Source organism: Pleurodeles waltl, chromosome 1_1 (genome assembly GCF_031143425.1).
Source record: "Pleurodeles waltl isolate 20211129_DDA chromosome 1_1, aPleWal1.hap1.20221129, whole genome shotgun sequence".
NCBI lineage: Eukaryota > Metazoa > Chordata > Amphibia > Caudata > Salamandridae > Pleurodeles > Pleurodeles waltl.
The window spans coordinates 716,929,897-716,951,995 of NC_090436.1; the positions used below are offsets into that span (position 1 = coordinate 716,929,897).

The 22,099-nt window shown below is 43.4% G+C and overlaps 1 protein-coding gene across 2 annotated transcripts in view; it reads left to right on the forward strand.

Annotated features, from left to right (window-relative positions):
• Positions 1–22,099, forward strand: part of ADAMTS19 (ADAM metallopeptidase with thrombospondin type 1 motif 19) — a 1,141,020-nt gene that overhangs the window by 200,807 nt on the left and 918,114 nt on the right. The gene's annotated exons all lie outside the window — the stretch shown is intronic.

Genomic DNA, 22,099 nt, shown 5'->3' on the forward strand with positions numbered 1-22,099 from the left:
TAATTCTGATAACGGTATTTGTTTAATGTTTTAGAAGCTTTACAGTAATAGAAAACACATCCCAGAGCAGTAACACATTCCAAACCTGGAAACTAGAGACCAGGATCCAAGAGGTACTTTTAGAAGAGAATTTCTAATAAATAAAGGGATAGTCAGGAACCCATTTAGGAATAGGTTGCACTTATCTGTTCTTTGTTTATGTTTCATTAGGCACCAGTTTCTACAGAAGTCAGAAAGGGCTGCAGATGTGTGCAGAACTTCAACAGTGGAAACGCAAGAACGGTGTTGTCTCTCTTTTTTATTTTATCCACTTCCCCCCTTCCCTTGAGCTTCTGTTCTTAGTGCACTGTTTTAAAAACTAGTGTGCTGGAACAAGCAGTTTCAGGGTGGGGTCGGATTGTCTTCAACCTCCATCAGAACTGAACAAGAACTCAGGTGAGCTGGGCTTTGACAGGCACACACACAAGCATCACACACATGCAGACACAGCAACACCCACTGCCTCCACTGTGTCCCCCTCCTCGTCGTCTGCCTCCTCCCTCCCAGTCTCGTCTACACTCTCACCTGCATGCACTACATCTACAGGCACCAGGACTTGCACCAGAACACCCAGCACCACACCCCGCTCACCTGCACTCACCACCTCCACTCACATTTACACGTCCCCTGTGTCCTCTCCCAGTGTGTCTGTGACGCCCCCTCCCAAAGTACACAAACGCAGGCACCCACACACCCAACATCCATCCACCTCACGACAGCCTCCAGTACCTGCACCTGCACCCAAAACACCTAAAGTGACACCTCCTACAACCACCTCCTCTTCCTCCACTCCCAGACCCCCTCCAGCTACCCATCCCAGTGTTCGTCAGAAACTGTCCCTCTGCAAAGTTGACCTTTTTGCCCCCACCCCCGCCCCTCCAATTCATCAGTCCCGTTGTAGCACCTCAGCCAAAAAGCCTCCAGTACCAGTGGTGCGTGTTACAGGTGTGTGGAGTGCACCGGCCACCAGGGCAGGCAGTGTGACACGGAGCCAAGGCACTGCCAGTCCACCCCCCTCTGAAGTTGGAAAGTGGCCGACGGGACCGGGTGAAGACTCCTGGAGGCAAAACAACTCACAGGTGTCCCAGGGGGATTGCAGAGTCAGCTGTGACTCCTCCAAAGGGGGGGAAGGGCCGAAGAAGTCTGCACAGCCTGGTGTGAGCATCACGGCGGAGAAGGACGGCATCCTTCCCGGAGGCCGGGATGCCACCACCAGCACCGTCGCCACTGGTCAGGAGACCACCGCCAGAGTCATTGCCCAGGAGGGCACAACTATCGTCACTGGTCAGGAGACAACCGTCAGAGTCATTGCCCAGGAGGGCACAACTATCGTCACTGGTCAGGAGACAACCGTCAGAGTCATTGCCCAGGAGGGCACAACTATCGTCACTGGTCAGGAGGGCACACTATCGTTATTGGTCAGGAGACCACCGCCAGAGTCAGTGCCCAGGAGGGCACAACTATCGTCACTGGTCAGGAGACCACCGCCACCGCCGGAGTCATTGCCCAGGAGGGCACACCTATCGTCAGTGGTCAGGAGACCACCGCCGAGTCATTGTCCAGGAGGGCACAAGTATTGTCACTGGTCAGGAGACCACCGCCACCGCCGGAGTCATTGCCCAGGAGGGCACACCTATTGTCACTGGTCAGGAGACCACTGCCAGAGTCATTGGCCAGGAGGGCACAAGTATCGTCACTGGTCAGGAGACCACCGCCACCGACGGAGTCATTGGCCAGGAGGGCACAAGTATCGTCACTGGTCAGGAGACCACCGCCAGAGTCATTGCCTAGGAGGGCACAACTATCGTCACTTGTAATTCCGGCTCCATGGTGTCCTCCTTCCTCGTGGGATGTGTTAAGGTGAACGTTTTCCCATTGCAGAAACTGTTTCTGCCGTGTTTTTATCCACGGTGAATCCGCCCTGGAAAAGGTGGGTTGTGATACTATGGGCGGTACATTGTCTGCCGCCTGTCTGATGGCGGTGACCGCCGCGCTGCTTGTCTGTACCGCCGTGGCGGGCGGTGTGTTAAAGTGGCTGTCTTTGTTGGTGGTTTCCGCCACGGTCACAATTCCCTTTTTTTGTCCGCCGGCCTGTTTGCGGTATTACCGCACCTTTAACACCGTCCGCCAGGGTTGTAATGACCACCTATGTCAGAACATATAAATCTTCATTGAGATATTCTCCAGCGGCTCCCCAAAAACAATGTCTCCTCCTCAGATACCACCAGCTGCCTTGCCCTCTAAACTTTAACTCAGACATTTTCCTGAAGTTAAGTGGAAACCTGACTCTGTCACCTTCATGTATATGACCCACGCTCCATCGTGATCAGTCATAACTTTCAAATTTCCCCCCTCTAGTGTGACTAGATGTCAGCGGTTGATGTTTTGATCTTTTAAGTGCTATTTTACACTTTAAAAATGAAAACATGTATAACTCTGGTTCTCCTGATGGGACCTTTGTCATTTTGGTGTCAAATAATTTATTAAAATGACTCTAAATTAGTGGGGGATTTTTCTGGTGTTGTGTTTTGTTTTGACTCCATTACTGTTTAAGTACTGCATAAACACACATTGCTCATAAGTTAAGCCTGACTGCTTTTGTGCCAAGCTACTAGAAGGTTATGCATGGGTTAATGTAGTTGCTCTTTGTGGTTTTCCCTAACAGCGTTTGTGACTGTTGCATTGAGTAGGGTTTCAACCTTCTCAACCACAAACCTCATTTTTCACACTAACACAATACTGATATTTGGATTGCCATGGGACACCAGCAGTGGATTTGGCAGTTTATGGTCATTACTCACTCTGTTATTGGCACACTTACACTGGAACAGTGGTGTAGGTGATGGGGCACTGGGTTCTGTGAACTGGAAACATAAATCATTGTGGCTACTGCCACTGTGACATTGAGAAAGGGATGAAGACATTGGAACACTGACACAGTGAGGCATAAATAATAGCACAGAGACCAAAGTGCAAAAAAAGACACTATGACAGGTATAATGATCCAGAACTAGCATGAAATGACAATGGGATGTGGACACAGGGGCATTGAATAGGGACAAGGAGCACATAAAATGACAGAGTCACAAGCATTAGAAGACCATGAAGTGAGCATGGACAACAGCACAAGTAAAACTATGATACCAGATAAATAAGAAACAGTCCTCAAAGCCAACATGTATGTCAATTATCACATTTCACTAAAGCAAATCTTTTTCAAGTGAACAACTGATAATGATAAAACAGCAGACAAATGTGTTATTCTCCGTCATGCGTTTGCATCCTGGATCTCACTCAATCAATTTGGCTATGTTCACATCTCATTGGATTTCAGCACCCTCATCAGAGAAAGAAAGTTTTATTGCCAATTGTAGACACTAGTAAGTGCCCCAGTAATCGTGGTTTGAACGTCTGAATTTGTGTTGGCAACTCAGACAATGCTCTTCCCATAGAGTAGAAGGAAAGTAATGGATAAAAAGCAACACTTGACTGCAGGTGTCTTTCATGACAGTGTCCAGTTTAAAGCTCTGACCAATCCATCCAAAAGTTGCAGAAAGCTAATACAATTATGAAGCATTGTTAAGATAATGTGACGTCTGTAAAGCGCACATTCACTTCTAATTATAAACACTCTGTATTATTGGTACTGCCTGTGAAAAGTGTGACAGCCCTGCTGAGAGGGAGAGATCAGCCAGGGCAAAACAAAGGGTCTGACGTGGCTCTAAGAGCGCATGCACAACTCAAGCCATAAAAACGTTTGGTATATAAATCATGCAGGAAACATCACTTAAGAATGAGAGAAAACCTTTTGAAAATTCAAAAAAGTGTATTTCTTTGACATGAGAAAGTGTTAGCACATCAGAATACACCACTGCATTGAAGGGCCTTTATTAAAAGTGATAGTTTCTTTACTTTAACCTAGAAACGTTTCTGTCCCCCCACCCTGATGACAATTCCATTAGTGACCTTATAAGCAAGTAATTTGTTGTGTGTACCCTAAATGTGGCCTATATTCTTCGTATACATGGAGCGACCGTATAGTCTATTAAATCAGCAGTTTTTTAACTCATGCATTTGAAGATGCTCTTGTGCGGTAATAATTAAAACGGAGGCTCACTAGAAGAAACATTTGCCTAGGATCACACAATTTGTTAAAGCTGGAGGCCTGGGATTGATCCCAGAGTTTATGGTTTTACATTCTACAATTCAGCCACTATATGATCATCTCTTTCTGTTCCTGCTGCGGGATATTGGTAAAGTCCACATTGTTTTGGCAGCGGTATCCAGACATATTTAATCTGTCTGTGCAAAGAACCATATCCATGCAGTGATGTCGTAATGCCTAAAACACATAAGGATGCCCCTCTGAAGGACACCTGTACTGTCCAAATAAATGCATAGCAGCCCTCTGAAAATTTACTTGACAATGGTATTTTTATATCACAGCATCTCTGTGAGAAATGTTCATACCCCCATTAAAATTACAGCTCTGATTTGAAAGTGATAGTATTGACTGTAGAATCAATAGAAACACTGACAAAATGGTGTTGGTAATATACCATTGAGGATTTGCCATCACTGTTGAAATGTGCTCTTACTACTCTGAAATTGTTTTCATTACAACACCTGTCTTGAATGTAGTCTGATGAATTTTCTCAGACATCCTGTTGAAGAGAATCCCCTGGACAGAAAAAAAAAACGTCTTTTTCTATGTGAATTTGCTCTGTTGTGAAGCAGTGCATTTGTCCCAAAATGCCCAATATACTATTCGTTTTCCTATTGTTTGAGTAAGGTCTTCGTTTCCCCCTCCAAAAAAACGTGTATTTATCCAATTTATCTTCCTTCTAACATTCACCAGTTGTACTGACCTGAAGTGTTTTAAAATCTATGATCTGCCACAAACTTCCCAGAAATTCATGAGTAGAACCTTCTGTAAAATTCATGCTTTTTTGTCTAACGTTTCTAGCATGATATGTTAAAATATTGTAACATTTTGCCCAAATATTTTCAAGTACAGTCGAATAATAATATTTTAAACTACAGTGAATGTGTTGCACCCTTTAAAATCTGGCAATAGTTTTACATTTTAACACAATGTCTCAGGAGAATCCACTACCGCCTCGCTAAAATACCATTTTTATGACTGTCATTATCAGGGGCTGGGCCACCTAAAACATTCACGCCTGGCTAAGGGCCTGCTCTTGGTATAGGCCAGGTTTCCTTGTCTGTGACCCGTCTGCAAGTAATCAAAGCAGCAGGATTGGAAATGGGGCTCCCTGGGCCATCACCCACCAGTACCATCCCTCCTATTCTTAGAAGGGGCATAGGAATGATCCCCCCTTCTATTCTGGGACCTGTCTGGGTCACTGTGGACCTTCCCTTTATGCCACTGTGGTGAACCTGAACCACTCTTCTCATGGTCACATTCCAGACTCTATGATATTATTCCAGAGGTCTGTCTCCTTTACAAGCTCTATGGAGTCAGTGAGCTTGTGGTCAATAAGGTGTTGGCATAGCTTTTGAAAACAATCACTGAACATGTGCTCTCTTGTAACTAGCTTGTTCAGCCCTTCATAAGTGTTTACCTCGCTACCCTTCACCCAACAGTCCAGTGCCTTAAAACATAGTACACAAAACCCCTTAGGTCTGTTGAGCAATTGCTAGCTGTCCCTAAATGCCTGCCTATACTTTTCGTGTGTAAGACCATATTTCTTGATCATTATGTCCCTAATGAGTGGACACTTCTTCCTGTCCCCTTTTCCTAGAATTAACAGTTCATCTTTCTCTTTACTTGAAATGTGCCTTCAGAGACTAACTCTCCAATCCTCCTCAAAGACCCTATGTGTCTCCAGGGCAACTTCATAGCACTCAATCCATCTATCAATGTCGTCCCCTAAAATAAAGCAGCAGGCCATGGGCAATGTGGACACTCCTGTCTCCAATGGGCACTGGGGTATAATTTCCACCATTTCTGCTGGAATCTGAGGCTTGTTTGGGCTTTAGGTATGCTCCTTTAGATACAGTTCATGAGTCCACAACATCTTTTTTTCTGCCGAGGCCCTTTTGGCCGCAGCCCTCTCCTTGGCCAGGGCTTGTTCTGCCTCAGCCTTCCTCTTTGCTTAGACTCTTTCTGCCCCAGATTTTCTCTCTTCCGTAGCCGGTGTGGCTAGTTGCAGCTTCAGTTCCTTCACAGCCTGTCTGTCCTTTACCTCTTAAGGAGACAGATTGTGAGAGGGAACACTGCTTCCTTCATGAAATCCAGCAGGTGACCTCCATCTCTGTGGCCCTCCACTCTCCTCTGGAGATATTGGCTAGTAATTTCCCTCTTCATCCTCATCATTCTCATGGTCATCACCCTCTTTGTCCTCCGTTGAAGCCTTACACCATCACTCTCTCTCAAAAGTGGAGATGGCTGCCGAAGGTCCTGCTCAGTTGACCCCTTCTTCATAACCAGCTTCCTCTCCTTGCAGAACTCCTTCACCTCCCTCATAGTACTGCCAGATGATGGGCAGTTGGGATCCATTGTTGTTCTCAGAAGATATCCCATGTACAACACAAAGCCCTAATTGCAAAAAGATAAGGGAGGAATTCAATTTGGAAAAATGAACAATTGAGAGAAAAAAAGGGAGAACGTAAAAGAGGTTGAATCTAGCATCAAATTATTTATAATGAGATTTTAGTGTTACAAAAAATCCCTGATTGGCACTGGACAAGCACAAGTACTGAATCCCACCACTGTCGTCATTGAGGGAACTTGGGGTTTTGGCCAAAAGAGTGTGAATCCTCCTCAAGCAACAACCACAATCCCTGTTAGGGTGAACCACAAAGTCACTAAATCAGCCTGTGTTTAACACTCTAGTAGCTTGGCACAAAAGCAGTCAGGTTTAACTTAGAGGCAATTTCTAAAGTATTTACATAGCACTTAAACAGCAAAAAAATGAAAATTCAATAAAAGAAAAATCCCACAACAATCTAGAAAAATATAGAAAATTCTAATAAATGAAATGAGACCAAAATGATTAAAATCCAATTGGTAGTGCCACAGATATTCAATGACAGTTTTAGATAAGCTTAGTTCATAAGGTTAAGAACACAAAGTGTCACTCAGGGCATCTGGTCGTGCTAGACTGGGGGAGAGTCACAAGTTCAGGCTGACCGTGATGGAGCTTGAGCCTGATACAGGGACCGGTTAGCCCCCCTGAATAGGTAACCTTCTCACAGATAGTCCAGTTCACAGTGGAGAAAGCTATGAGGTGTGAGGAGAGCATCGCAGATGGTTGTCGCTCTAGATGAAGAGCAGGCTGAGTGTCATGGACGGTCATCCCTGTAATGCAAAGATCCTATTGCGTATTGCAGGTGATTGTTGTGGAACTTCACATTGGGCATTACGTGGACTGTTGTTGCTGTAGCACAAAGTGCAGATCTTGCATTGCCGGTCTCCGCTGGCAGTTGTTGTAGTGGGTTCACCAGAGCTTCACTTTGCTGGTCATTGAGGGTGGCAAGATCCTGGTGGAAATAGGCCAGTTAGTGGTCATGAAAAGATTGAAAATTAAGGATTTCTCTCTTCTTTCCTCACAGGAGGAGCTCAACTGATGTCAACCAGGGGTCCAGGGCCTGGGGAGACACCTCTTGGGGATCAGGAGTTCATTGCAGCAGAGGCCAGCAGGACTCAGGGAGGTTCAGTTGCAGGTCCAGTGGCAGCAGGTCAGCTGGGCAGTTGCAGGGAGGCATTTGGGCCTGATTGTGTTCCTTTAGTTTGAAACAGGAGGTCAGCCACCTGACGCTTCTAGTGACTCTGGTATTCCTGGGTTCAAGCAGCAATGCAGGCCTCAAGCAGTAGGGCAATCCTCTGAGGCTACAAGGCAAGCTTTAATCATCAGGGCAGACCTCTGAGTAGTCCTCTGAGGTACAAAGCAGTTTCAAGCAGCAGGGCAATCCTCTAAAATACAAGGCAGTCCTTCTTGGCTCAGGAGTGAACTGATGAGTTGGTCGGAGGGTCCAATATTTGTACTTGTAACCCCTTGAAATGGTAGAGAATTCTAGACTTCAGCACCCACATCTGCTTCTTGAATTTCCTTCCTCCGTGGCCCAGGCTCCAAGGGGTTTAGGGTGACAATGGACTGGTGTCAATTTCTTTGTGAGTGTGCTTTGGCAATCCCTTTGAAATGTAAATGGGGCCTGGGAAGTTTCGCCCCTTCTATGTTGACAGGATGGTCCATCCTGCTAACATCTAGTACCTTTTTGTCTTGCTGTGTGGGATGAATACACAAAGGCCAAGTGCCAACTCCACCCAGTCATGTAACCCAGGACAGAGGCTGTAGGCACCACATGGTTAGGACAGAAAAATTGCAACTTTTTAAAGTGAATTTTTCAGAACTGTGACTTAAAATCTGACTTTACCTTTAAAGATGGTTTTAATTACAATTACTTTGAGTGTAACCATGACATTCCTACCTGCTTCAAAACATACATTATCACTTATGAAATGTAATAAGGTAATCCAATGTTATGTTATCCTGTGGGAGAGGTAGACCTTGCAGTAGTGAAAAAGGAATTTAAGATTGATTTTTTCACTACCAGAATATGTAAAACTTTATTGTACATGTCCAACTTTTTAAATATTTTGCACTGTGCCCTATTGGTTGTCTCGGGCCTTCGTTACTGGTAACGTGTATGTAATAAAAAGGAAGATTTAGGCCTGGCAAAAGGTTTTTCAAATTGGCAGTTTAAAACTACACACAGGCTGCAATGGCAGGCCTGAGGCATGTTTTAAATGGCTACTTAAGTGGGTAGCACATAGGGGAGGGCACATTGTATCTTAAAAGAAGGATATGTGAATTTAAGTTTTACATAATCTGGCAGTGAAAACTCCTCAAGTCATTTTTTACTGTTGTAAGGCCGATGTTTCCTATTGCCTAACACTGGTTTATTTGTTACAATTAATAAAGTGCTAACAGATTGGGAGCAGATAGAGGTATGCTGTTAACACTCAAATGAATTGTTATTTAAACCTGCTTGAATTCTAAAATCTGATTTTAATTACCATTTAAAAATACCAGTTTTAGAAGTTGGAATTTGACTGCCGAATTGTTTATGAGGCCCTTTAAGAGTTTCTAGCTGCCTGGGCTTGTTAATGGCTCCCCCATTAAAAATGCATATTGGACCTCCATAGCCACTCATGTGAACACTCCTGGGCCTTTGGATTTTCTGAAGAAGGACTGCTGTGGTGCTATAAGAGTGCCCTGCTGCTTGAAAGACTGCCTTTCTGTCTGAGAAAGAAGAATGGACCTGCTTGCCTTCATCCCAGACTGTCCAGAGTGCATCCAAGGGTCAGTTGGCCAACCTAATTTGTGAGCTACAGGGAAAAACAAGGACTCCCTGCAACTGCCCAGCTGGCCTGCTGCATCTGCATGGATCTGCAGCTGAAACTGCCTGAGCCCTGCTGTCCTCCTATTAAGAGAAAAGGTGCAAATCTTAAAGTTTAGGCTTCTCATGACCGCGAACATTCCTGCTCACACTAAGACCCTGCCAGTCCCAATGACCATCATTGGAAAACTCCAGTTAAACTTGTTCTACATACTAACAACTGTCTGCGTCAACCGGCAGTGCCAACATGAAGCTATATCAGTGACTGTCCGCAACACTTAACCTACTCTTCACACTACAGCGATGACCATCCGCCATGTCGAGACTCCTCCTCCCAGTCTCCTCCAATGCTAACAGAACTCCTTGTGCCGGAGTTAGATGCTTTCTTTTCAGCAGGACTATTCTGGTCCCTGTACCCGGCCTGCACTCCATTGGGGTTGGCCTGAATGTGTGACTTTCCCTCAGTCTAGCATGGCCAGATGAATGCAAGTGGAAATTTTTACTATTTTAAAACCTTAAAACTACATATCTCTAGAACTTCTGATTGGATTTTTGTCATTCTGTCATTTTATTTATCATATTTTACTCTATTTTACTCAATTCTTTCTAAACTGTTTTGCAATTTTTATTGTGTTGTTTCTTCACTTTCTTACTGTGTGCTGCAAAAATACTTTACATATTGCCCCTAACTTAAGTTTGACTGCTTTTGTGCCAAAAGTTAATTTAGTGACTGTTGTGGCTCACCCTAACAAGGATTATGGTTGTTTCCTGATTAGAGTTTCTACCCCCCTCAATCAACAATCCAATTTCTTACAACTATCAAACCACTCAATTGTACTTTCTGCCAGTGTGACTTGCAAACATAATTCTAATTCAATGTAATTTTTTCCTACCATGTCTGTTTCATACATTCACTTTTGTAGAGGTTGCAGTAAACATGAGTTCCTATTGTGCTGTGCCTCCTATCAGAAACCATTCTAGATCCTTAATCTAGTTTTTAATATCCCTTTAATACAGTCAAGGGACACATACAGTGACCTTGTCATGTTATATTTTAATTGAGGGGAATACTTCCCAGGTTGCATACTTGCACTACCCTCATGATTTTATTATGAACCACTTGATGTTTAGTCCCAGCTTAACTCCATATTCACCCTTGAAATATTTGCTTGCATGAAGATTTGACAGCAAACGCGTGAATCAGACCATAGTTACACTGGAGCATTAAAAAAACCCACAAACATTACAAATTATTATGTCCATTCCATATAGGTTTAAATATTCCTCTAAATCGGATTTTGGTAATGTTTTCCAGTAGTGGCAGAAGGAGCTGGGCGGTGTGGGGGGTGGAATAAACATTAATTTAATTAAACTTTTTTAAAGAACACTTACCTTCCCTTGTCGCAGCGCTGCTCCTCTCTTCTGTCGCTGGAGGCAGGCACAGGCTCCCAACCTGCCCTGTGGTCAATCGCATCAGGATTGGCTGGGAGCGCCCAGTCAGGGCACTCCCAGGCAAACTGGGAGCCTGTGCAGGCTCTCTCCAGCTCGTCAACTGTGTTGCTGGGCTGGAGGGACCCTACTGCGCATGTGTGCTTGTCTGGCCCGAGACGGCCCTCCAAGCATACATGCACAGTGAAGGGAGTGCAGAGCACTCCCCCTCGCTGCTGGTCACCACTTGATCCCACCTCTTTACTAGAAAACGATAATAAATTCAGTTTATTATTGTTTTCTGGTAAAGGTTTAGCAGCTGATGTTGCTGGCGGAGGGCAAGGCTCCTACAACCTAATGGAGGAGCCGCCCCTGATGCTTTCTCAACTTTTTGTGCACTGTTGTGTCTGATAGAAAATTGTATTTTTTCATTTGCCACGTTTTAAGCTATATATATAAATGTGTATATTTCTCGCTTTCAATCTAGTCTTCTTTCTTGTATCTCACTTTCCCTCTCAAAAACACTTATTCTCTCTATTTCTCTTTGTCATTCTCTTTGTTTCTCTCTACTGCAAAAGCACTTTCTGTGTTTCTTAATGGAAAATAAAAATGTTTACGTAGATGTATTTTCATGGTGGGGAAAAGGAAAAAGAATGGGAAGGAAATAAGTTTACGTGGTTTTAGGTGAAGCAGTAGTTTGAGAGAGAGAAAACAAAAGTGCAAATGCAGTATTCAGCTTAACTCTAAAATCTGCAGCCCGATTCTCAAAAGCCACTTGTGCATTTAAGTTGAACATGCGCATGTATTTCTTCATTTCCAAGTGTAAATTTAATCTTGACATTTAAAAACATGAATGTGCATGCATAAATGCTTTTGTTTATTTGTAATATTACTCCTGCATCATGTAATGCTAGGCATGAGTTAACATCCCAGAGCTGTGAAGTGGGTGTTCCAGGGTGGTGTTTTAATGAAAATTTGGGATTACCTATATTTTCCCAAACTTGGATTAATCACTAACTTTCACATGAATCAGTTCCAGTCGGAAAAAAGTCAGCTATTTACTCTTGTCCAGCAGCGGCTCCTCCGCTATGGCAGAGGAGCGTTGTCCCCTTGTGAGCAGCAGCTGCTGCAACCCTTTAACACACAAAATGATAATAAGCTTCCTAATATCATTCCATTGCTAAAGTGGCGGGCCATATGGGATGATGTGGGCGAGGGGGAGTGCACTGTGCACTCCCCTCTGTGCGCCTGTGTGTTTGGCTGGCCATCTTGGGCCGGGCAAACACACATGAGCACTGTGCTCTCTCCAACCCGGCACTGTGCTGCCAAACTGGAGAGAGCAGGTGCAGGCTCCCAGTCTACCTGGAAGTCGGCCAGTCCTAATGATGCTTTCATGCAGCATTAGGATTGGCCGCAGGGCAGGCTGGGAGCCTGTGTCTGCCTGAAGTGACCAGGAAAGAGGAGCGGCGCGGTGGCGGAGCAGGTACGTTTTATTTTTTTTCTTTCTAAATTTAAATGTTTGTTCCTTCCCCACCCCCTCTGTGCGCCCCACCCCTTTACCATGCAGTGAGCCATGAATGCTCTTGTCAAGTTCAGTAGTAAGTCTGCTTTTGTAGTGGGAATGCCCAGGAAAAACCATTCCATTGTGGCAGTATAGGGGCTAAGGAGTTCCTGTAAGAAGAAAAATCAATATAAGTGAAACTGTACTAAAGCAAAGGTAGTTTGCCTGCACAGTTACACACTATGCACAATCAAGTATGCATCACTGTCTTCAGTAATGCTTTTCGACTTATCCAAATTATTTTATGAATATTTTACATGAACTATTGAAACTGGAACATCTGAATTGCATAGGGCTAGAGATCCCAATTATTCCCCTGGAAATCCTTGAGGGGTATGGATTTCCAGGATCTACTCCTGGAAATTTGTTTTTTGAATCACATGAAAAGTGTAAAAGTGAGATAACTGTAGACCTATTTATCCTCATTCCAAAGTATATGTTTTATTATGTATGAGGCCGTTCCTAAGCAAAACCAATTCATCCACTAATACCAAAATTACTATTGTGGTTATTTCAGTAGCCAGGCTGTTTAAAATGAAATGGTTCATTCTGTCTTTCATTTTGTAGAACATTTAGATGTGCTTCTCATCTCCTTACTCCTTACTACTCTCTCCATCTATATATTTTTTTTAATATACTTTATTAAGATTTTAGCTTATAGAAAAACACAATACAGTTATTCATGGAAGGCATCTCAAACCATAGTGCACATTGGATCATTTAGAACACATGAAGGACATAGACTGGAGGAGGGTGGTGCAGGGGATTGGAGGACTCACCGAGACCCCATATTACCATCTTCAGCCCACTCCCCTCAGCCACAAATATCAGATCCAATCAGTATGCGAGAATAACCCCTAGCAACAGTGAGCCTGTGTGGCGTCTAGCCATGTGGAATGCTCCTATGAGGATGCTATGAATTGTCATTATGTTTGGATGAATATGTCGCACATCAGGAAGGGGTTATAGCCCTGGGGGAGTCTGCCGCCTCCACAGCTGTTGAGGGGGTAGTCGCTCACCATCTGATGCAGTGTATGCCAGTAGTTCGATCATATCCTTCCACTCCTCCAGATGACTCAGCTTTATCATCATTGCACACCCGAAGCGGTCTACTTTCCTCAGCTGTGGCCCACTCCAGACAGCTCCCCCTCCATCTCTCCAACCCCGGTCTCTCAGAGCTGCCCCAGTGTATAGGTATGCCTCTCCACCTATATCTTAAAAACACTTTCTGTTCTTCCCTTCGTTCAACTTAGGAAATCAGGTTTCAACTGACTTTGCAAAACTTTTGACCTCTGATTTCCTGCAAACGTCTAAATGTCTGCCACACTTTTCCAGAGAAATCCGTCCTTATATGTTCACTATACAAAATGAAAACGTACAGAGATTTATGTAATTTACTACCCATATTGAAACAAATGTTTCTTTCTGAAGAATCAGCATACACAGCTGGGAACCCATGCATCCCTTGAAGATGGCACCTGAAATAGATTGTGGGGCTTAACAGTAGAATTGATTATTTCAATTTCCTGCTTCCCATTAACTGTGTTTACTTTCAATGTCTAAGGGCCAAATTCTGAAAGGCCTTTGCATATTTAAGTTAGGCAACAAAAAAATCCAAGTTATGAGAGCACAATCCTATTAACTGGTAGAATTTTACCAATCCATCGTATTGCTTATTTTGTGGGTTTTCCTGGGTAGGTTGTCATCCACAAACTGGAAGATTAATAAGTACTAACCAACCCTTTGCACATAAATTTCAATAGAGGAAAGGCAAATGAATACTTGTGAGGTGAAGGCGCAAGTGTCTTTTCATGGTGGGAATCTAGAGGATACACACCCATATTTAATGGGGGCAGAGCAAAGGGGATTTTTCTAGGGGGGAGAATGTATTTATCTCTAGAGAATAAGAAAGGTAAATGTGCAAATATATATATATATATATATATATATATATATATATATATATATATATATATATATATATATATATACTTAGTAGACGTTCTTCAACAATTAATTGGACGCATATGCGTTCTTCTGAAAAAAATATACGACTTTTTAGTTTTCAAAAAGAAACGTTTCTCTGGAAGTCCTTGAAAGGTTAAAACATTGCTTGAAATATATGAGAAATCCTGGAGGAGCAAATGTCGGACTTTTTTCGTGACTTTTTAGAGTAGAGAAGTGTGTTCTGTGCATACTGTAGGATTCAGAGTAATCGATACATATCCCTATCAATTCTGAAACGTGTACATGTACGCTCAGTCAGTGGTAGATAAATACGTTTAGGAAATGTGTCCTCTACAGTAAGAATGGCATTGTTTATTTTAAACATAATTAATGACAGTGGAAATCATATAATTAATGACAGTGGTAATAACACATGAACATTTGGTCATGTTTAATGCATTTAATTCAGGAAATTACATGAAAGCATAATTCATTTTATGTAAAACGTTCTAGGAAAAACAGACCATTGTTAATCATTATCTTTTCATGTTCATTTCTTGAAAGTCATAACAGTGTCTTGAACATGTAACACACATTTCTTTCCACCTCAAACTCACATTTTCTGGCAGTTGCTACTTAGAAACATAGCAAATAAATCAATGACAGTGAGCTAACATAACAAATGGCTCATATTTAATTGTATAATTTAGACGCCATTTGCCTTAAAAGGTGGTAAGAGAGGGACATACAGAGGTTCCGATTCCTCTACCACATTCCATTTATAAAAAAGGTTAAATGCTTTCTTTTGGGTACAATGGCGACCTGCACTCCTCATATAATTTGTGGTGACTTTAGAGAAACCTGGAAAAGAAAAACATTTGTAATTAGGGTGCCACACACATATTTGATTGGTGGCAGCAACAAGATCTTAACAACCCATGTACTACTTAGAAGAAATGTTTTACTTTTGGTTAATTTGTGTTGGACCTGGCCCTTTCCTCAGGGTCTTCCTCAAACTTTTTGCCTCCTTCCTCCTACTTTTTCTGACCTATTTTTGTTTGCTTTAAAACTATGGGCACTTTACCATTGCCGACCAGTGCTAAAGTGCAAGGACTCTTTGTCTAAATTCAATTGGTTTCTACATGACTGGCATATTTGATTTACTAGTAAGTCCCTTGTAAGATGCACTGTGTGTGCCATGGCCTGTAAATCAAATGCTGCTAGTGGGCCTTCAGCACTGATTGTGCCACTTACATGAGTAGCCATATAAACATGTCTCAGACCTGCCACTGGAGTGTCTTTGTGTGCAGTCTTGTACTGCCAGTTCGACCTGGTAAGTGCACCCACTTGCCAGGCCCAAACTTTCCCTTTTACTACAAGTAAAGCACCCCTAAATTAGGCCCTAGGTAGCCCCCTGGGCAGGGTGCAGTGTATTTAAAATGTAGGACATGTACTGGTGTGTTGTACGTGTCTTATAGTGAAATACTTCCAAATTCCGTCTTCACTATTGCAAGGCCTATCTATTCCATAGGTTACCATAGGGCTTGCCTTTAAATATCTTTTTAGTGCAGGTTCCCGTTAGGAGCAGATTGAGATGTGGAGATTGGGGTCTCTGAACTCACAATTTAAAAATACATCGTGTGGTAAAGTTTTTTTTAGATTGTCAGTTTGAAAATGGCACTTTTAGAAAGTGGGCATTTCTTGCTTAACAATTTACTGCTTGGCTGCTGATTACACCTCTGGGTCAGACTTTCAGTTGGGCTGTTTGTGAATTCACTCTTGACAGTACCACAAAGGGAGCTGAGGTGTTTCCTGTATAACCTTATGAGTCCTCCTGGACTAGAGTGGGAGGAGGGAGCTGTCACCTGAACTTGAAAGGGTGGTGTGTGTCCCCAAACCACAGTGTGTTTCTGAGGCAGGGCAAGGAAGAGGCAGGGTCTTGTGCACTACAAAGACTTTCCTTTAAAGTTTGCCTACTTCAAAGGCAGGAATGTATATAAGTATTGGACTGCTGACCCCACAACTTTAGATTATTTCTGGATCAAGAGGAACCTCTGCCAAGGACAAGAGCTTGATGCTTGAGGAGGACCTGCCACTCTGCTTGTTGCTTTGCTGTTCTGGCCTGCTGCTACTTCTGCCTGACGAGGGAAAGGACTGGACTTTGCTTTCTTTAATCCTGCTTGTGAATTTGCTCCTGGGGCTTGAACTGAGCTTGCCCCCTGTTTTGAAGTCTTAGGAACATCACAAACTGTATCTGTCAGTGCCTGGGCTCCTCTGCTGAGAGTCCAGTCCCTGAGTCCTTAGAAGTGGAAGCTGGTGACCTGCAGGGGAAATCCACACACTGTTGTGTGCGCATCAGAAAAATCGGCGCAGCGCCTGTCCTGTGCTGAAAATTAAACGCAGCACCTGTTCTCAATGTGGACCCTTCGCACAGCGTGTCAGAATTTTCCATGCATCAACCCTGGGCATCAATGTCCGCATGGAACGGAGGCTGCTTGTCCGGAAATCAACGCATCCCTTCCCTGCATGGAAAGAATCGATACGTTGCTTACCTGGCGGAGAAAGAACGTACGCACGGTCTCACTTGCGAGTAAGGAGTTGATGCATTGCTTGTTTACCGACGCACACTCGCCTGTGCGGCTTTATTTGTGACACATACCAAGTACTTAGTGCTTAAACAATGCATCTATTGATTTCTATGGATTAAGACTCTTTTTACTTTAAAAATTCATATCTTTGCTTGTGTATGTTGGATTTTTGTTGTTTTGGTCTTATTAAATTTAGATAAATATTGTCTATTTTTGGTAAACTGGTGTCTTTTTGTGGTGTTTTCACAGTGTTACATGTGTGTTGGTATAAATATTTAACACATTGCCTCTGAGATAAGCCTGACTGCTTGTGCCAAGCTACCAAGGGAGTGAGCAGGGGTTATCTGAGCTGCGTATGTCCCCTACCTTGACTAGGGTGAGGGTCCTTGCTTGGACAGGGTGTAAACTGACTGCCAACTAGAGATCCCATTTCTACTAATTACCAATCAAAAGATTTACATTTTTGAGAAGTATTTCATATGATCAGCAAGGAAAATCAGTGTATTTTACCAGCTCTGGGATTGTCATTGGATTCTTACGAAACACAAAGAATTCCTATTAAATTCATTCCATTTTGTAATGTGTTTCTAGCCGCATCTCAAATTCTCAAATTGATGTACTGTTGAATGTATTATTTCTATTAACCCAATTATTGTTGGGACAGGAATGATGTACAATCAAGTACCTCTGTTCTGAGTGTCAGACTGCAAGTAAACGGTATCCTGGCTTTTGATTTTAGCCCTAGCCTCACTCTAATCTAGTGTATGCAGAGAGGGCTAGGCCTGTCCTTTGACATACTTGAGATTCTAATCCTGTCCTGTGATCTAAGGGTCGCACCATGTGTGCCCTCATTGTATTGATAGTTGACAATTGACACTGTCACAGATTAAGTGAGAGCAGTGGTGGCTGCACCCCAATTTATTTTTGGAATCCATAATTGAGACTAAACCTTTATTACCTGGATCATAGGAGTTAAGGATTGCTGGCCCACTTATGTAATATTCTACTTCAATGTGTAAACACAGATCCCAGCGGGATCCCAAGTGTATGCTGTGCGTGTTTTTTACGTGGCCTGCAAGGCACATACACTGTGTGTATCGATGAGTCAGGTTATTGGTGGCTGTGGGATTCATTTTGGATGGTATTTTCCTGGACTTGTATACAATATTGAGGGAAGTTGTATTCTCAGACAGTGGCCATGTATTGCTGATATTCCTGAAGCTTGAGAAAGGGACTACCTAGGAGAGGCCAGGCTTTTATCTTTGGTAGGAGCATAACTCTACCAGGTTTCTGTGCCTGGAGATTACAAAGGAAACATAAAAGGGGAGCCACCCTGAACTATTTCTGAAAGTGCATACAGTTTATCCATGTCTTCAGTCTGCTTTTGCTATATACACAATTGAGACCCAGTGATCCACTTGCTGTTTCACTACTGAATGAAGTGCTTTGCTACGAGAGTTGGTATCTGGCTGACAGCCAGCTTCTCAGAGGTGATGGAATATCATCTAAACCATTGCCTTGCTGGAGGAAGGTCCATCTACCCTGAGGTGCCTAAAAGCCAGCCTGTGTGCTGAGAGAGGGAAGTATCCTGCCAACCTAGCAGGAGGTGTAACTGTCCAGGAAGAATCGGAAGCAGTAAGACTGGTGTTGGTGGTGTCTGTCAGAGGAAGATGGACAGAGAAGAGCTATGCACATTCTCCAGGCGTTGGTGGGGATCAGAATCTCACAGTGTAGCTCATTCCATATCGCTGTAACCAAGAAGCTTGCTTGTGGCTCCTGCCATACCACCCTGACTCATAAACAGGTGCTACCCACTTGCATCTTTACACCATTACCAGCACCCAGAAGTGGCAAAGAGGACAACTATGACCAGACCCACTCCTTGGGGCCGTTGCAACTGCAGGCAACCTGAAATTCCTGTATGGAGGAACTCCGACATCAACTCCAGCCACCACCCCTCACCTGGCCCACACCTCAATCTCACAGATGCTAAAGGAGGCTGCACCTGATTGGTAAGCTTGCTTTCTCCCAGAACCAGAAGAGAGATGCACTGCTGTTGCCAGTTTGCTGCAGTCCTTGTCCCTACTCTTTAAAAACCTGCATTGTGGCAAAATACCAAATATTAATGTGAACTGTGATATACAGAGTGCACTAAACATACTAGAGAGGGGCAATCTGCACCTAGATCTTGATTCATGTAAAAAAGACACTCTTGTCCAGAGTGAAGAAGTGCCTAGTTTAGAGGAGGAAGGGAACTTGGGGAAGAGGAGTGTACAGCAGATCAATATGCCTTGGCTTGTGAAGTAGTTTTTGTGCAATAAAGTAAAGCACTGGATTGAAAATTAGTTATTGCACTGGTGGGTGATTCTTGAACTCTGAGCTTGAGCACCCCCACATTACCTTCCTGAGAAGCATGTGGCTGCGAACTATCACTACCACTGAGAGTCAAGTGCTGAAGGGGTTGTAACTGGCCACGTTTGCAAAGCCATAGTAGGATGGGTCTCAGGGCATCAGATGCCAAAAATTCCAAACCCCGTGGTTAAGGTCCAGAAGCCGCTCCTTGCCCCGTTGCCCCTGAACAGGGTCTGACAGTTCTAAACAACCAATTAAAGTGTTAGTAAAAACTAAATAATAATGTGCTGTACAATATATGGGTAGAGTGAACTAGCCAGTCCACAAAAATATATTTGCTATAAATTTATTATACAGGGTCAATTTCACAAAGATAATTGTACAACTGCGGTATTGATTAGGGGTCCAAAAGCTTCAGTGTCTGGCTGAAAACATGGAAACCTTGTTGATAGAGAGAGCTGATAATTTTTCTAGCTTTCAATTTCACTTGACTAGGGGAATTGTGTTTAGGGGCAGGAGTTGGAAAGGGTCAAAGTGAGGTGTAATCAGAAGAGTGAACAACATGTATTATGAATGGACCACTCACAAACTCAGACCTTTATGGATACTGACAAACATCATTGGTATTCTCACTCTGTAAGTGCATATACATCTATGCCTCTAATAGGTGTAGTGAACAAGTGTGAGGCATGTGAAATTGTGCTACTCACAAACCTACTCATCAGCAGACTAATAATGAGCTGCTATCACCCTCTGATGGGCAATGAAGCCTTATCTTTTGCAGCCTGAAGATTGGCAGCTGCATGTGGACTCTCTACTCACATTGCAAGCAGCTTGTCATTTGATGGAGTGGCATTTGTGTAAATTGGTAAGGGTATATAAAGTGTGCCAGAGTGAATAGAGTGTACTTTCTGCGCATGTGATACAACTAAGCCCGTATTTGCACCGGACAGTGGTATAAAACTGCTTTACCAAATTTAGCCTATTATGCTTTTATTGCAGAATGGTAATTTGCTCCTGCACACCAATGTTGAGGTACTGCAATGCCTTTTAAAGGCACTGGGTTTGGCTAGCCTGTGAGGTACCATTTGTGATGCCACCAGTTCCTTAGGGATGACCCAGTAGCCAGGAAATGCAAAGTATCAAGCACATTGTGTAATATTGCACAGACATTTCATATTATTAAGTCTGTGGATCTGGGGTATGTTTCCAAATGGGGTTTTGGAATTCCGCAATATTACCAAATGTGTATGGTGCAGAATATGCCATGTGTAATACTAATTGTTGAAATGGACATTGCGTATGGCACCCTCATTTTGAATTATGTGTTAAAAGAAATCCACATTTTTGTCATGGGTCAGTTTGTCAGAAACTTTAATAGCGTCATCCAGTCAATGATGCTGCATAAGCGGCCTGATTGCAAAGGTTACATTGGTGTGATTTCCATCCAACATTTTGGAATCTATGGATTGCACTAGAACTGAAGCACCAAAGCATTGTACTGAAATTTAAATTAGCAGTGCAACTTATGTTTAAGTTCTCACTAAGACTCTCATGAATGGCCTGTGAACCCTCCTTACAACTTCTAACTCCTGGAGATATCAATAGTGTGGATACCAGTAACACTCTAAGTTACTGGACAATTATAAGTGAGTGCCTTATGATCCTCGTAGAAGTGAGGAATTAACAGAGAAATCAGTAATTCTGGGTTAGATTCCCGCTATTAAAGTTGCTATGTTAAGTATGTTGATTCAGTATGTAGGGGACTAGCTAAAACATCAATACAGATTATAGTAGTTTAATAAAAGGAAGATTTCGAGTCTTTAGTCTACTTAAGTTTTTAACTCTACTTTTAACTTATTTCCTCACAAAACTGAATTGAGAACTGCTGGTCAAGCTTCTTTACTTACTCATCTGGTTAGAGGCAATGATCTGATGCACAGATTCCCTGACTTCTCACTAGTGTCAAAAGCCTCACAGATTTCGTTCCCATCACCGAAACCCTGATGGAACCTCACTGGCTCACAATGAATGCATCATGCTCAAGACAAGCTGCATCACTTACAAGCTTACCAGAACCAGTACCCCCGCCTGTCTGGCTGATAAAAAAATACAGCCTCTGGTTGACTTTGCTTTATCTGGAGCTATAAACTGGCTAGACTAGAGATAATATATCACAAAAAAGAAAGAAAGAACAGAATATTGCAAAAAAAGAAAGAAAACATAAAATAGGACTTTTCAGTCTGCACTTACTGGGCCTGGAAAAAAAACCACTCAGCATGAAGACCTCCACTTCCCTCCTTTGATCCGTAAAACACACTATGGCCCTCATTACAACCACAGTGGTCTTCTCTGAAGACCGCCGAGGCAGCGGGTGCTAGAATAGCGCCAGTGCTGGAGGTATTTTAGGCTTCCTATTTCGACTTTTCCACTGGGCCAGCAAAAAAGTCACATCAACATTGCTGCCAGCTCGTAATAGAGCCGGCGGCAATGCTGATGTGCAGCGGGTGCAGTAGCACCAGTCACACATTTCACTGCCCGAAATTCAGGCAGTAAAATGCGCGATGGGGCTATGCCTGGAGGCCGCTGCACTGCCCATGCCGAGTGCATGGGCAGTGCAGGGGCCCCCCAGGGGCACCCCAAGTCCCCCCTACTGCCTGCCTTTCCATGGCGGTGTTTACCGCCATGGCCAGGCTGGCGGTCGGGGACTCATAATCCCCAGGGCAGCGGTGCTTGCACTGCTGCCCCTGGGATTATGATTTGCCTGGCAGTATAGTGGATGGGCCGGCGGTATGGCCGTGGCTATTGCACCATGGTA